Source organism: Panthera onca, chromosome C1 (genome assembly GCF_046562875.1).
Source record: "Panthera onca isolate mPanOnc1 chromosome C1, mPanOnc1 haplotype 2, whole genome shotgun sequence".
Classification (NCBI taxonomy): Eukaryota; Metazoa; Chordata; class Mammalia; order Carnivora; family Felidae; genus Panthera; species Panthera onca.
Window position 1 is genome coordinate 117299681 of NC_138346.1, and position 13263 is coordinate 117312943.

Consider the following 13263-nt stretch of genomic DNA (forward strand, 5'->3'; position numbering starts at 1 on the left):
TCCGTGTTGCAAAGACGACCGCGTAAACCTGTTCTGGAACCTTTGAAATCGCCCGGCGCCCTAGCTGGGAGTCGCTCTGGAGGTTGTTTCCACAGACCCATCACGCACCTGGCCCAGGGCGAAGCATTGGTGGTTCAGTGGTAGAATTCTCGCCTCCCACGCGGGAGACCCGGGTTCGATTCCCGGCCAATGCATCCTGCCCTGCTTTCCTTTTGGCCGCGCCCCCTCTCGTTTCAGGAGGCGCCTCCTCTTTGCTTTACCTGTTGCACAAGGCAAGTCCGAGCATCTCGTGACTCTGGCTTCCAGGAGTAGGAAAATGAGAACCAAACTCCGCAGGGTGACTTCTGAGCAGAAAGCTTGACTAAGCAGTCCACCTACACTGGGGTTGTGCCTAAATGCGTAAGTGCATTTGGCGTGCCGCGCGGCGACCAGCTGGCTCCCGGGTTGGTACCTTTCTTCCCTCCGCCCCCCGCAGGTGACACCGCGGGGTCTGCGGTTTAGACTATTTGGATCTAAGACCACAGTTACCTTCAGCCTCGCCCTGGGGGAGCCGCGGAACCCAAAGAGCCACCAGGTCACCGATGCCCGTGCTGGGCCTTGGGTTGGCCGCCGGGCCACGTCTCAGTGCAGAGCGAGGATCGAGACACCAAAGTGTCTCGGGAGGACAGCAGTCGCGGGGCCCGGCAGACACCCTTGAGCCTGAATAAAGGTGGAGGCTGGTAGGGAGGAACCCGCGTGGACCCGCGTGGAGCTGCTGTAAACGCGTAGGTTCAGGTCCTCAGCCGCCGCCGCCGCCTGCGCGCGTCCCGCGCGCGCGTGGCTGTTCCCGCGAGGATGCCGCGTGCCTGGCAGTGCGCCCCAACAGGTGTTAGCCCGAAAAGTAGACTTTTAATAAGGGAAAAAGAACTGAAGACTCTGGGAACTGTTGATCCGGGTTTGTTTTCTACCTCTTGGACGCTCCTTCGAAAGGATTCCCATTTGAGGGCACTAAGTGCGTGACTGCGTTGGAGACTGCGGGTGATTAATTTTCATCCGAAAAATCTCTGGCGGATTCCTCTAACAGTAACTTAAAATCGAAGATTGGAGGGGGGGGGGGAGTTTCCCCCGCCCTTTCCGTTTTAAAACTAAACTTGATTTATTCAATTTCAAGAGTTTTGCTATTCTGAGGCTGTCTTTCTACTTTTGGGGGCAGAACGATGGCCATACTGTGTTGGAACCATTGAAGTCGTTTTAGTCATTAATTTATTTTTAGATTCTTGGAAATCTGAAATTTTAACGAATAAATTCTGAGCTGTGACACACAATTTTCTCTGTCAACAGGAATGAGGGTCTAAGGGTGGGGCCTGGGGAGGGAGGAGGAGTTCTGATTTACATAAAGGAAACTGATGACTTACCTGCTGGATGGAGTAAAGATGCTAAAGCCTGTAACAACCCCTCAAAATTCCCCTTGACTGTTAGCTGGGAAGGAAACAAACAAACAAACAAACAAACAAAACACATGTCTTTGCCTCCCTGCCTTACCCTCTCCCAGGCCTGTGAGAAACTTGTTCCGTTTTCAGGCGGTCTCCTCCTCCTCCCCCTCTTCTTGCCTCCACCTTCAATGAAGAAGATATAGGAAAGGCACGGGGGGGGGGGGGGGGAGGAGACCCCACAAGGGCAGGACTGCAAGAGAATATTTTGGAGAGCTTAAAGGAGAGGAGAGAAAAGGAGATGTGGGTTGTGAATTAAGCAATGAGACAGCAGAGGAGAGATCTGAAAGGTTATGGCTCCCGCCTACAGCCTTTTCGGAGTGTTCAAATGACACAACTAAAGGCATTTAGCCTTCACAGATTATTTTCCATCACGGTTGGTTCTGGGAGAGTACTCTTTGACTTCACATCAACCCAAAACTCAACTTCATGGATCTGGTCTGCATAGGGTTGTCCTTGGAGGCATGTGGTAGAGTAATGCCCACACCTTTCTTCGTGGAACAAAATCTTGGAATCTCAACCGCCTTCTCTCTGTTCATAGGATTCATCAGGGTGTGTGTGAGGAGGGGTGTTGAAAAATTGTAAGATACATAAAATGCACAGAATCTGCGTGTACAGCATAACAACTGATTGTAATGCACACACCTGTGTAACCCGCACACAGATGAAGAAGTAAAATAGTATTAGCCCTTTACTCCCATGCTTTACCAGGTCAGAACCTTCTACCTAGTCCCCTACCCCCCATTTAATTAGTAGTGGTGTTATTTGCCTATCTGTAATGTTCTCTCATTGGGGTTTCCTTTGTAAAGCCCTTATTGGTTATGAATTGGAGCACCGTTACACCACCATTACACGTTTGTTAGCCACTTGAATTTTCTCCTATAAGGTTTCCCCCCACCCCCCACCCTGGTGACTTTTCTATAGGTCGGTCTTTTTCCTCTTGTTTTGCAAGCAGTCATTAAATCTCTTTGGCTGCCAAGTATATTCGCTCAAATTGTGACTTTTTACCCTTGATTCTGTGCTTTGGTGAGCAGAGATTCTTGAGGTAGTCCACTTGATCAGCCTCGTCACTAAGAATTCATCTTTTTGTCTTATTTCTTAAATCCTTGCTTACCCTTGAGATTTGAGATCACAGGAATACGCTGCTACGTTAATGGCAACTGAAATCACTTGTGAGTTCATGTCACATTTCGGTGTCCGGTCCACACTGAAGTGATTTTGGTTATGGTGGAGGTAGGGATCATATTCCCCCACCCCCCGCCACCCCAGTACCTGGGATTGAATTATGATATGCTATGATCATTGAACATTGATACTGTTTTCAATACCTTCGTTTTCTGAATCCTCATCATAGCCGCCTTTCTCTGATTTTGTGTATGTACCAAAAATATACTCAATTCTCTTTATAGTTCCAGCAGTTTATTTCATGTATGCCAATAATGATAGTATTCATTTTTCATTTTTCACTTCTCATCATTTTTCTTGCCTTTTCTCACTGGCTAAGATCTCCATGACAGTGGTGAAGAGAAATGGTCAAGGTGGCCTATTCGTCTGCTTTCTGATGGTTCCTGACCGGGTAAGGGGGGGGGGGGGGGGCGGGGAGGACAGATCAGTATTTTTATCATCAACTGTAATGTGTGCTGAAGGTGTTTTGTTTGTTTTTGGTTTCGAAGCTACCGTTAGGCAGATTAGGGCTGTTCTCTTCTATTCCTGTTAGGCTAAGAGGTTTTTAAAAATCATAAACTGATAATGAATTTCTTCAAACACCTTTTCTGTGTTTTAGTGATTATGATTTTCCTCCTTTAAGTTGTTAATGTGATGAATTAATTTATTTTCTTTTTAAGTTTATTTATTTTGAGAGAGAGTGTGAGAGAGAGAGAGAGAGAGAGAGAGAGAGAGCGCGGTTGAACAGGAGCACATGGGAGCAGGGGAAGGGCAGAGAGAGAGAGGGAGAGAGAGAATCCCAACCAGGCTCAGCACTGCGAGCTGTGAGCACAGAGCCCAACTCGGGTTCTATGTTACAAACCCTGAGATCATGACCTGAGCTGAAATCAAGAGTGGGGCACTTAACCGACTGAGCTCTCCTCTCCTTTAAGCTCTCCAAAATATTCTCTTGCAGTCCTGCCCTTGTGGGGTCTCCTCCCCCCCCCCCCCCCCCCCGCGCCTTTCCTATATCTTCTTCATTGAAGATGGAGGCAAGAAGAGGGGGAGGAGGAGGAGACCGCCTGAAAACGGAACAAGTTTCTCACAGGCCTGGGAGAGGGTAAATTAAGGGCCAGGTGCCCCTTAATTTATTTTCTAATGATAATCAACTGTTTTCCTAGATTAAGACCAATTTTTGTCATACATATTTTTAAATATACATCTGGAATCAGGGAGTCCAGGGTGGCTCAGTTGGTTAAGCGTCCGACTTCAGCTCAGCTCATAATCTCAGGGTTGGTGGGTTCCAGCCCTGCTCGGGCTCTGTGCCTTCTGTGTCTCCCTCTCTCTCTGCCCCTCCCCCACCCGTGTTCTCTCTCTCTCTCTCTCTCTCTCTCTCTCTCTCTCTCTCAAAAATAAACATTAGCTAGCTAGCTAGCTAGATTCAATATTTTGAAGAATGTTTGTAGCTATGTATACTCAGCAATAAGTCAGGCCTGTAATTCTGTTTTTCATGTTGCCTTTTGGGAAGTTTTTGGTTTCAATCCAAACTCATAAAAATAAGTTGGGGAATTCTGCGATCTTTTGACGCTTTTAAAATTTCTGGGCTTTGGAGTCATTTTTTCGAATGAAGTTTTTTGGTCCTTCAGCTTTCTTTGAAGGAAGATTTTTGAATTCTAAAAAAAAAATTTTTTTTAAGGTTGTAGGACTAGTCCTCCCCCTGCCCTCCGCGCAAATCATTACTACAAGACATACGTTTCCCTTAAGCCTTTTAATTGGTTGGTATATATGTGTTTATAATATCCATTTATTGTTTCCTTAAGTCTACCAGTTCAGTAGTAGTGACTTCCTTCTTCCCTCCTCCCAGTTTTACCGGAGTAGTGTTTTTCAAAGATTCAACCATTGACTTTTCTCTTTTGTATATTTATTTCTAATTTTCTTTTTTCTTTGTATTTATTTTTTAACTTTGTTTCTTATTTTCAAAGTCCTGCTTTTGTATATAATTTCTGCTCCTACCTGCCCTTGTTGTTGTTAGTCTTTCTGTAACTCTTTGAGATGGAGATTTAGCTCATTAGCAATCAGCCCTAACTGTCTCGATTTACACTTAAGGCTGTGTATTGTCCCCTGAAGACTGGTTTCACCACACCTTGTGCAGGAGATGCAGTATTTTCAGTTTTGTTTGACTCAGAATATTTCCTAATTTCCATCTTCATGTCTGATTTGATACGAGGATTGATCCATGAGATTCTGAGATCTAGATCCATGAGATTTTGAGATTCTGAGATTCATGGATCTAGATCCATGAGATTTTGTTCTTATGTCTTATAACTGAGTTCTAGATGCTAGCTGATTCTCTGGAAGTGTTATTGGAAGGTAGGTACCTCTATAGCCCTCTACAGCCCTCGGATGAGTACATTCTCCTTTGAATATATTCCCCTGTGGCAGGCCCTTGGGGTTTGTTACTGGCTAGGGAACAGACCACACCAACTTGGCGTCCTAAGGCTTCCCAGACTACCCAGGCTATGTGTACTCAAGGCTAAATCCACTAGAGGTCAGGCCCATGGCCACAGTTTCCTCATGGGCCTTTTATTTTATTCTATTTTATTTTGTTTTTAAATGTGTATTCATTTTTGAGAGAGAGACAGAGGCAGAGACGGAGACAGAGAATACTAAACAGGCCTCTCACACTGTCAGTGCAAAGAACGACATGAGGCTTGAACCAACAAACTGTGAGATCATGACCTGAGCCAAAGTCGGACGCTCAACTGACTGAGCCACCCAGATGCCCCTATTTTATTGTACTTTTAAAGATTTTATTTTTAAGTAACCTCTGTGGGGCCGTAACTTACAACCCCGAGGATCAGGAGTCACCTGCCCTACCCAGTGAGCCAGCCAGCCGCCACTTGCTTGCTTGCTCGCTCGCTCATTCATTCATTCATTCATTCATTCATTCATTCATTCTCATGGGCTTTTTAAACTTTCCGTTTCCTTATACTGCTTGTAGAGCCAAGGCTGCCTTCCTTGTCCAAAGAGCCCCGGGACTTGCAGGGGTAGGAGTGATGCAGCAGGACTAGATGGCATCACTCCTACCCCCAAGGGCTTAGAACTTTAGGGTCCCACCTTAATGTAGTGGGGACCTCCTCTAATACTTCTCAAGTGAGCCTGGGACTGAAAGCGTCTGTGTCTTCCGTGTTCCTCGCTCTCAAGGTCCCCGAACAGAAGACAAAAGAAGCTATCTTGGCAATCCACCTAGGAACGTAAGGAGCTTTGATGCCTCTATTTTCACTTTTTGTGCTGGCACCTGCAAGCTTGCCATCTGCCTTTAGGCTCTATGTTTTTAAAGGTACCAACTGAGCTTAAGGAAACACACACACACACACACACACACACACACACACACACACACACCAAAAGCACCTCTTAAACCAACATGAAATAGATTGTATTTTCTGACTTTGAAAACTATGCCTTCAGCATCACCCAGATGGCAGGGATGAATTTAAAAATCCCGCACCTCTTGGAGTGACACGCTAGAGAAGGGAAGCCTGTGAGAACCATGCGGTGCCTCTTGCCCACCAGGTTATATTCTGCACCTCCAACACACCGTCCATGTTTCGTCCAGGCGATGTCTCTTAAAAAGCGGTCACTTGATGCCACCCTGCGCATGAGCCCGGGGTGTGAGTACAAACAAAAGGGAGAGAAAGTAATTCTGGCCCTCGGTTTGACAACGGTAGGGAGAAAGAGCCACAAAGTACACAGGGTCAAAAAACCAAACCAAACCAAAACAAAAACAAAATACAAAAAAACCCCACCTACCGGGTTAAGGGATTCTGGGACCCCCTGCCCCTCGTATAGGCCTGTGGGGGAGGGGAGGGAGGGAGGACGTGAGCCCCAAGGTTTCCCGAAGGGCTCTCTGGACCCCGCGCAATGTCGGTGCTAAAGAAAGAGGGGTAGAAAGAGGCACGGGACAATTTTCTCCGGCTTCGAGGACAACGTCTCCGGCGGGCCGGCACGGGAGCAAGGGAAGTAGTCCCACCACCTAAGAGAGCAGGGGGAGAACATGGAGAGGCCACCGAAAGCGGTCCCCCACCAACAGGCGTGGCGCAGCTGAGTTCGCTGCGCTTGAGGGCACCGCAGGCGCCAGGACAACGGGAGGGCCACAGCCGAGCCTCGGCTCCGGGAAGACCACCTTCGGGGCCACGATTCTCCCCTATGGTGTGAGCGTGGGCTCGCCAAGCACACTGCACACTTCTGTCCCCGCTTGGTTCGCTCAGGGTCACCGCCCTCCCCCTCCCCCCAACCCTCGCCCTTCTTCCAAACCACTCTCCCCAAAGAGTTCAAGCGACTCCCTCCACCTCCCCGCTCCCACCCCTTGCCCGCTAACCGCCCCCCACCCCACCCCTTAAGCTGTCGGTCTCTCAGCAGCGGCTCCACACCCACCGACCCGCAGCCCCTGCGCTGCCGCCTCTGCAGTCCAGGTCCGCAGCAACTCCCCCTACCCTCGCTCGCTCTCCTCGTGCCTCACAGTGGGCATCGCATGTACCCCAACAGGTCTTCGGAGCCGGCATCGAAGGGAAAAAGGAAAACGTGCCCAGGGCCTGGTGTATAGAGTCTACGGGGGCGTTAAATGCAACAGCCCTTGTAGAAACGGATTTGACTGTGATGTCATCCTTTTGACATCCTAGTGTTGATGCTCACTCCTACCCCGGCTTACGGCCGCGACAACAGTTTTCCATTTTGTGCGCACTTGACATGCTGCCTTTGTTGGGTCGCTTAACATCACCTCGCTAGACCGCTTAGTCTGCGGATGGGACAGATTTCCAGGAGGACCCGTTCCCCTCCCACCGCTCCCCTCCCCTGCCTCTCAGGCCGGGAGGGTATCGCGTCCAGGCACCTCTCCCAAACGCCAAGTAAGCCTTTTATGCGCGGACTGAGCTGAGAGGCTCGGCCCACCAGCCGGTGTCCAGGGGTCCACAGCAACACCGCGACGTGCTTGGCCTCCAGAACTCGGTCGGATCTGCGTCCCTGGGGCGGCCCCACAGGAATCTGAACCTCTGCACGACAGTGTGAACCCAAGCCAGATGCTTAGTCGCCCTCTGAGGCCACTCCTGGGGGCGGCTGACTTGGAGCCCAGCAAGCACAGTGAGCCGTGTAGAGCGGCCTGGCGTCCTTTCCCCGGAGCGCTGAAGGTGAAGGAAGAGTCGGTGCGGTGCGCAGCGCAGATGACGGCCAGCACAGCTCCGGGGATGAAAGGAAGATTGGGGCACCAAAAAAACCGAAAAACCAAAACCCAACAACCAACCTACAAAACCAAAAGCCAAAAAAAAAAAAAAAAAAAAAAAATGATGTCCCGCTTCCCTGACCGGGAATCGAACCCGGGCCGCGGCGGTGAAAGCGCCGAATCCTAGCCACTAGACCACCAGGGAACCGACGGAGCCCGCTCTTCTCCTTGCTTCCCACCAGAGTGACAGTTTCCCCCTGAGCTCTGGAAGGCCTCGGGCTTTCTGGGAGCTCATCCATCCTCCCAGCAGTCCTTCCCTAAGGACCTTCCCTCCCCGCTCTCTCCAAAGCAAGAGCCCGCAGGAGACGCCGAGGGCTGGCAGGTCCACAAGTGGCCGGGTCCGGGCCGCACCCCAGAGCTGCCCGGGAGTCTCGCCTTCGCGAGGCGGACGCGTGCGGATGCGAGGTCGCCGCGAGGAGGCGCGAGGGGCGGACCCCGCCCGGCGTGAGACCCCGCGGTCCTCAACATCCCCCAAAGGACTCCGAGGGACGCAGCGACGGAGGCGGCGCGCGGACCGAGACGGCTTTCAAGGAAGACCCGGCGGCCCTGAACGACTGGATTCCGGGTCCCGCCCCGCCCTACAGCCTGCTGCCCCTGCAGCGTGCCCACCGGACATTTGGCCTGTTCAGCGGCCCCGCAGACAACTGGAGATTCCTTCTCCCCGGAGGGTGGGGTACATCAGAGGATCTTTGACCACCGGGGGGTAACCGCTACGTCTGGGGGGGGGGGGGAGGGAATCCTGTGTCCCACACGGAAGTGAGCGGGATGAAGTGACGGCATGTCTGGACCTGCGTGTTGGTTACATGAGTTGTTACACGTCTCAAGTGTATTGCGCTGTGTGAAAAAGAACAAAACGGGTGGTTGTGTGGGTGGTGTGGCTTACGCTACCTGACTTGAAGACTTACTCTGAGCCCCTATAGTACCGTGCAATGTGCCAGTGGCATCGGGAGACACACACAGACAAATGGACCCACAGCTGACCTGGTGAATTCGTTTTCAAGAAGAGCAGTTCAACGGAGAAAGGAAATAGGTTCAATATGGGGGGGGGGGGAGGGGAGAGGGAAACAGCTTTATTTCCACCTCACAGTACACACAAATGTTAATTGGAGGTGCCTCATAAAACATAAAAAGATAAAGGTATAAATCACTTTTTGAGGACACTTTGTGACTAGGTGGTAGGCAAAGATTTAGTAAACAAGACCCAGGGGGAAAATGCGTCTAAAAGAAAAGACATGATAACCTAGACTTCATCAACATTAACCATATCTTCTCATCCAAAGACCCCAGGAAGACGATGAAAACAGCAAGCGACAGACAGGGAGAACGTATTCACAAAACCCATCTGACAAAACAAGCAAGCAAGCAAGCAAGCAAGCAAGGGAGAAAGCATACAAACCCCCTAACCTGTCATTATAATGTGTGAGGAGCTCCCCCAAACTGCTAATTAAAAGAAAAGATCAAACAACTCAAGTGTTTTAGATGGGTAAAAGACATGAAACAGATCCTCGGGAAAAGAAGATACACAAGGCCGACGTAGCACGTAAAAGAATGCTCAATATTTTCAGCCCTCAGAGAAATGGATACCAAAGTCACATTGAGATAGCACTACTCCCAGCAGCACGGCAACATGATAAAGAGAGGGACACCCCCACTCTTGACAAAGATGTGGCACGACCACAACTCCAGGTGGTATCCCGATGAATACCTTTTGGCGTGGAAAGCGGCTGCCCGAAGGCATTTAAAAGCCTTGCGAGCGCACCGCAAGTAACGGAGGGAGCTCACCGTGAGGACGGTTAAGGAGGATCATAGAGAGCCAAGAATGGAAAAAGTCCGCGGAGGCAGAGATTGATTCGCAGGGGCCAAGGTTCAAGCCGACAAACAGGTCTATGGAGGAGGTGTCACCTAGGTGATGGAACCTTTTGTGTGGTCTTTCAGACCCTTTAGATTTTGAGGGCCACAGAGACGCCGTTTGGCAGCAACTAGAGCCCACCATATGAGGCTCCCTGCTGGACAGGTAGAGGGCATCGAGGACTGTGCCATTTTGGAGCGGCGCTGGAGATGAGCCCTTTAGTTGATTTGACTTGAGGTCAGAGTCCAACGGAACGGAGAAGGTCGCCAGGTTAGTGCTGTGGCGAGTTTTCCTTCCCTTCCCTTCGGGTGAAGACGTGGTGGCGCGGGGTGGCCAGCGGAAAGCGCGGGGCCTTCTCTGTCCCCCAGGTAAGGGGCGCAGCCGGGGCAGGTTGAAACCCAAAGTAAAAAGAGGAATGGCGAGTGCTCCAGATACTGCCGTGACTCGGATTCGAACCGAGGTTGCTGCGGCCACAACGCAGAGTACTAACCACTATACGATCACGGCGCGCCACCAGCCCGATGACAAGTCCGGCCGGCGCTCGAGCACTTTTGCCGCAAAGTCATTCCAGTTTCCGCGCTGCTTTGTTCCCGGAGCACTGCGGGCCGCCCTTGGATTCTCCTTCCCTTCTTCTCCATTCTGACACGCGAGGAAGAAAAACCATCAAAAACCATTCTCCTTGTCCCAGGATTGGGCTGGTGGCTCTGCACAGGCGCCCTAGGAAGTCTCGTGGTCCGCGTCCACGCCTCCCCCGCTTCTCTTTTCCCGCTTCTCTCTCGGCGTTTGCCCCTTTGGACCACGCCCCACCCCGCGGGCTCTCCAGCTTCCCCCACAGCGACCGCAGCCGAGGGGAGCCCCAGCGGCCCCGCCGAAGGCCGGGTGAAGGCGGAACAAACGGGAAGAGCCGTCCGGGGAGCCCAGCGGCGTTCAGCTTCCCTCAGGCGCCGCTGGCCTCAGACAGAAGGCGGGTGGCTCCTCCTAGCGTTGAGGGCCTGCGTGCTCTCTATCGGGCTGTGGGCGGGGCCTCCTCTCCCGAAGGTCTCTGTGGCGCAATCGGTTAGCGCGTTCGGCTGTTAACCGAAAGGTTGGTGGTTCGAGCCCACCCAGGGACGCGGTAGTTCTTTTCTAGAACGTAGAAAGCGTTTGGCACTCGCGCACAGCCAGAGGACCTAAGGTCCTCACGGATGAGAGCAGGAGAGCTCTGGAGGAGAACCGGTCGCTGGGAATCCGGAGGTCCTCAGGTGAGCTCTGGAGGAGAACCGGTCGCTGGGAATCCGGAGGTCCTCGAAAGAGTAGAACCCTCTGAATGCTTTCCAACAATGCAGTTTCTTCCACCCTTTGTTTGTGCTAGTATTTATTTAGCCCCTTCCTTAGATTCTTTACATTAAGTTGGTTCTAGAATTTTATGGTTACAAACACTGCTTTAGTCCTCATTCTTGTACACATCTTTGGTCACTTGTACCAACATTTCTACAGGGTAGAGTCCTAGAAGAGCAATTGCTCTAATAACATAGCGTTTACATGGTTTTTGTATGATCCGACTTCTCCGCCCCGTGGGCTTATCGGCTATCACTCTTTCTTTTGTTATTTCAGCTACTGCTTTGGGCTTCATAACATATACATCTGTAACTTGCCAGCTTCCCTCCAAGTGATCCCATGCCTCTTCCCATTACTCCCCTGCCCACCTTTAGGCTGCAGCTATCACGCGTTTCACTTTGCATGTTAGAAAGCCCAAAACCCATCGTTATCACTTTGGTTTCATCTGCTCCATGTTTTTTCAGAGATTTAAAGAATAATTTAAAAACCATAGGTGTGTGGGCGTACATATATGTATATATACGTATACATGTGTGCGTATGTATGTATATATATGTATGTGTGTGTATATGTAATATATTAATATATATTTTTATATATATATGTTTTTCCCCATGCGGTTACCATTCTGTTGTCCTTTATCCATTTGGCTACATGCAGATTCCCATCTGGTATCAGTGTCCTTCCTGGAGGATTTAACATTTCTTGTGGTGTGGGTCTGCTGGTGATGTAGTCTTTCAGCATTTGTATGTCTTCCAATGTCATTCACCTTCATTTCTGAAAGCCTTTTTTGGAGGGGAGGCATAGAATTCCACCTTGACTTTGATGCTGCTCCATTGCCTTCTCACTTGCACCGCTTCCGGGGAGAAAACTGACATCACGTTTACTTTTGTGTTCTGTACGTACCGCGTCTTTTTCCTCTGGGTGCTTCTGCACAGTTGTTTTTGTTTTTGTTTTCTCTTTCCATGGATTTGCGCAATACAATTATGATGTGACTAGATACGGTTTTCTTCCTGTCTCTTGTGCTCATTCGTCGTGTTCATTCGGCTCCTTGGATCGGTGGGTTTACAATCATTATAATGATTGGAAATCCTTCTGTTGCTGTCTCCTCAAAAATTGCTTCTTTACCCCCAGTCCCAGTCTTTTCAGGAACTCTGATCACTCATATCTTTTAAAGTTGCCCTACCATTCCCTGACAGCGCTTTACTTCCTGGAGCAGACGTTGCATGTGTTTTTCACCCTCACCAATATCTCCTCAAGGTCCCCACACCTCCTCTGAACCTGTTGCCCACAGCTACTCTATATGATGTCTAAATATGTGCAGCAGCATTATATTAAAAGTGTTTTGTTTTTTCTCTCTTAATTAGAAAAGTTCTAGGCTAAGATGATACATTAATTAACTCAGTTTAATATCATTGGAAGAACGTAAAGATAACAGTAGGTCTTAAAATTGCAAATTGACTCGACACATAATGGAGAAATGCATGTGGAATATAAAAATATAAAATACCTAAAAACTTTTACCCCAAAATATTGTAAGAATAATTAAGTCACTATGAGTTCCAGACTTCTAAGACTTACTCTCCATTTACAAATCCTATATGATCTCTTTAATGTACTGAAACACATAATTTCATATTGTATAAACTCCTTAAATACTATTGGAATTGAAGTGCGCTTATTGGGCCAGTAAAACCAATATGGGAAATTTAGGTGGCTAAGTGTCACCAGGAATTTGAAGAGAAAATAAATCCAAGACCTGTATAAACTAGAATATACCTACCAATATTTTCTATATTATTAGAAAACCTGGAAGACAACATAAAACAGTTTTAGGCCACAACTATTAAACCAGTCGGATGCACACAAAAAGTCCTCTTTAGAAATATGACATGATATAAACATGTTCTATGCCATTATATGTAAATTATTAAAATCCTTTAAAGTGTTTAAACGTATTCGAGATTACATATTCCTTACTATCCACTTGATGTTTTCCCCTTGTGCCTGAGTGCACGGAGAGCAATTTATCTACATCTAAACAGGGTTTTTTGTTTGTTTGTTTTCCCGGGTTACAGATTCAGCAAGAAAGAGCAATTTATCTACATCTAAACAGGGTTTTTTGTTTGTCTGTTTTCCCGGGTTACAGATTCAGCAAGAAAGGAAGTAGGAGGGGTGCCTGGCTGGCTCAATCCGTAGAGCATGGG

General features: G+C 49.1%; 4 non-coding genes across 4 annotated transcripts; 2 read left to right on the forward strand and 2 right to left on the reverse strand.

The window, feature by feature from the left end:
- The first annotated feature begins 123 nt into the window (after window positions 1-123).
- On the forward strand, window positions 124-194 carry TRNAG-CCC (transfer RNA glycine (anticodon CCC)). The gene has a single exon. It is a non-coding gene; the product is annotated as a tRNA-Gly (tRNA).
- Window positions 195-7963: 7769 nt separating this feature from the next.
- TRNAE-UUC (transfer RNA glutamic acid (anticodon UUC)) lies at window positions 7964-8035 on the reverse strand. Its single transcript has one exon. It is a non-coding gene; the product is annotated as a tRNA-Glu (tRNA).
- Window positions 8036-10174: 2139 nt separating this feature from the next.
- TRNAH-GUG (transfer RNA histidin (anticodon GUG)) lies at window positions 10175-10246 on the reverse strand. Its single transcript has one exon. It is a non-coding gene; the product is annotated as a tRNA-His (tRNA).
- Window positions 10247-10777: 531 nt separating this feature from the next.
- Window positions 10778-10851, forward strand: TRNAN-GUU (transfer RNA asparagine (anticodon GUU)). Its single transcript has one exon. It is a non-coding gene; the product is annotated as a tRNA-Asn (tRNA).
- The last annotated feature ends 2412 nt before the right edge of the window (window positions 10852-13263 follow it).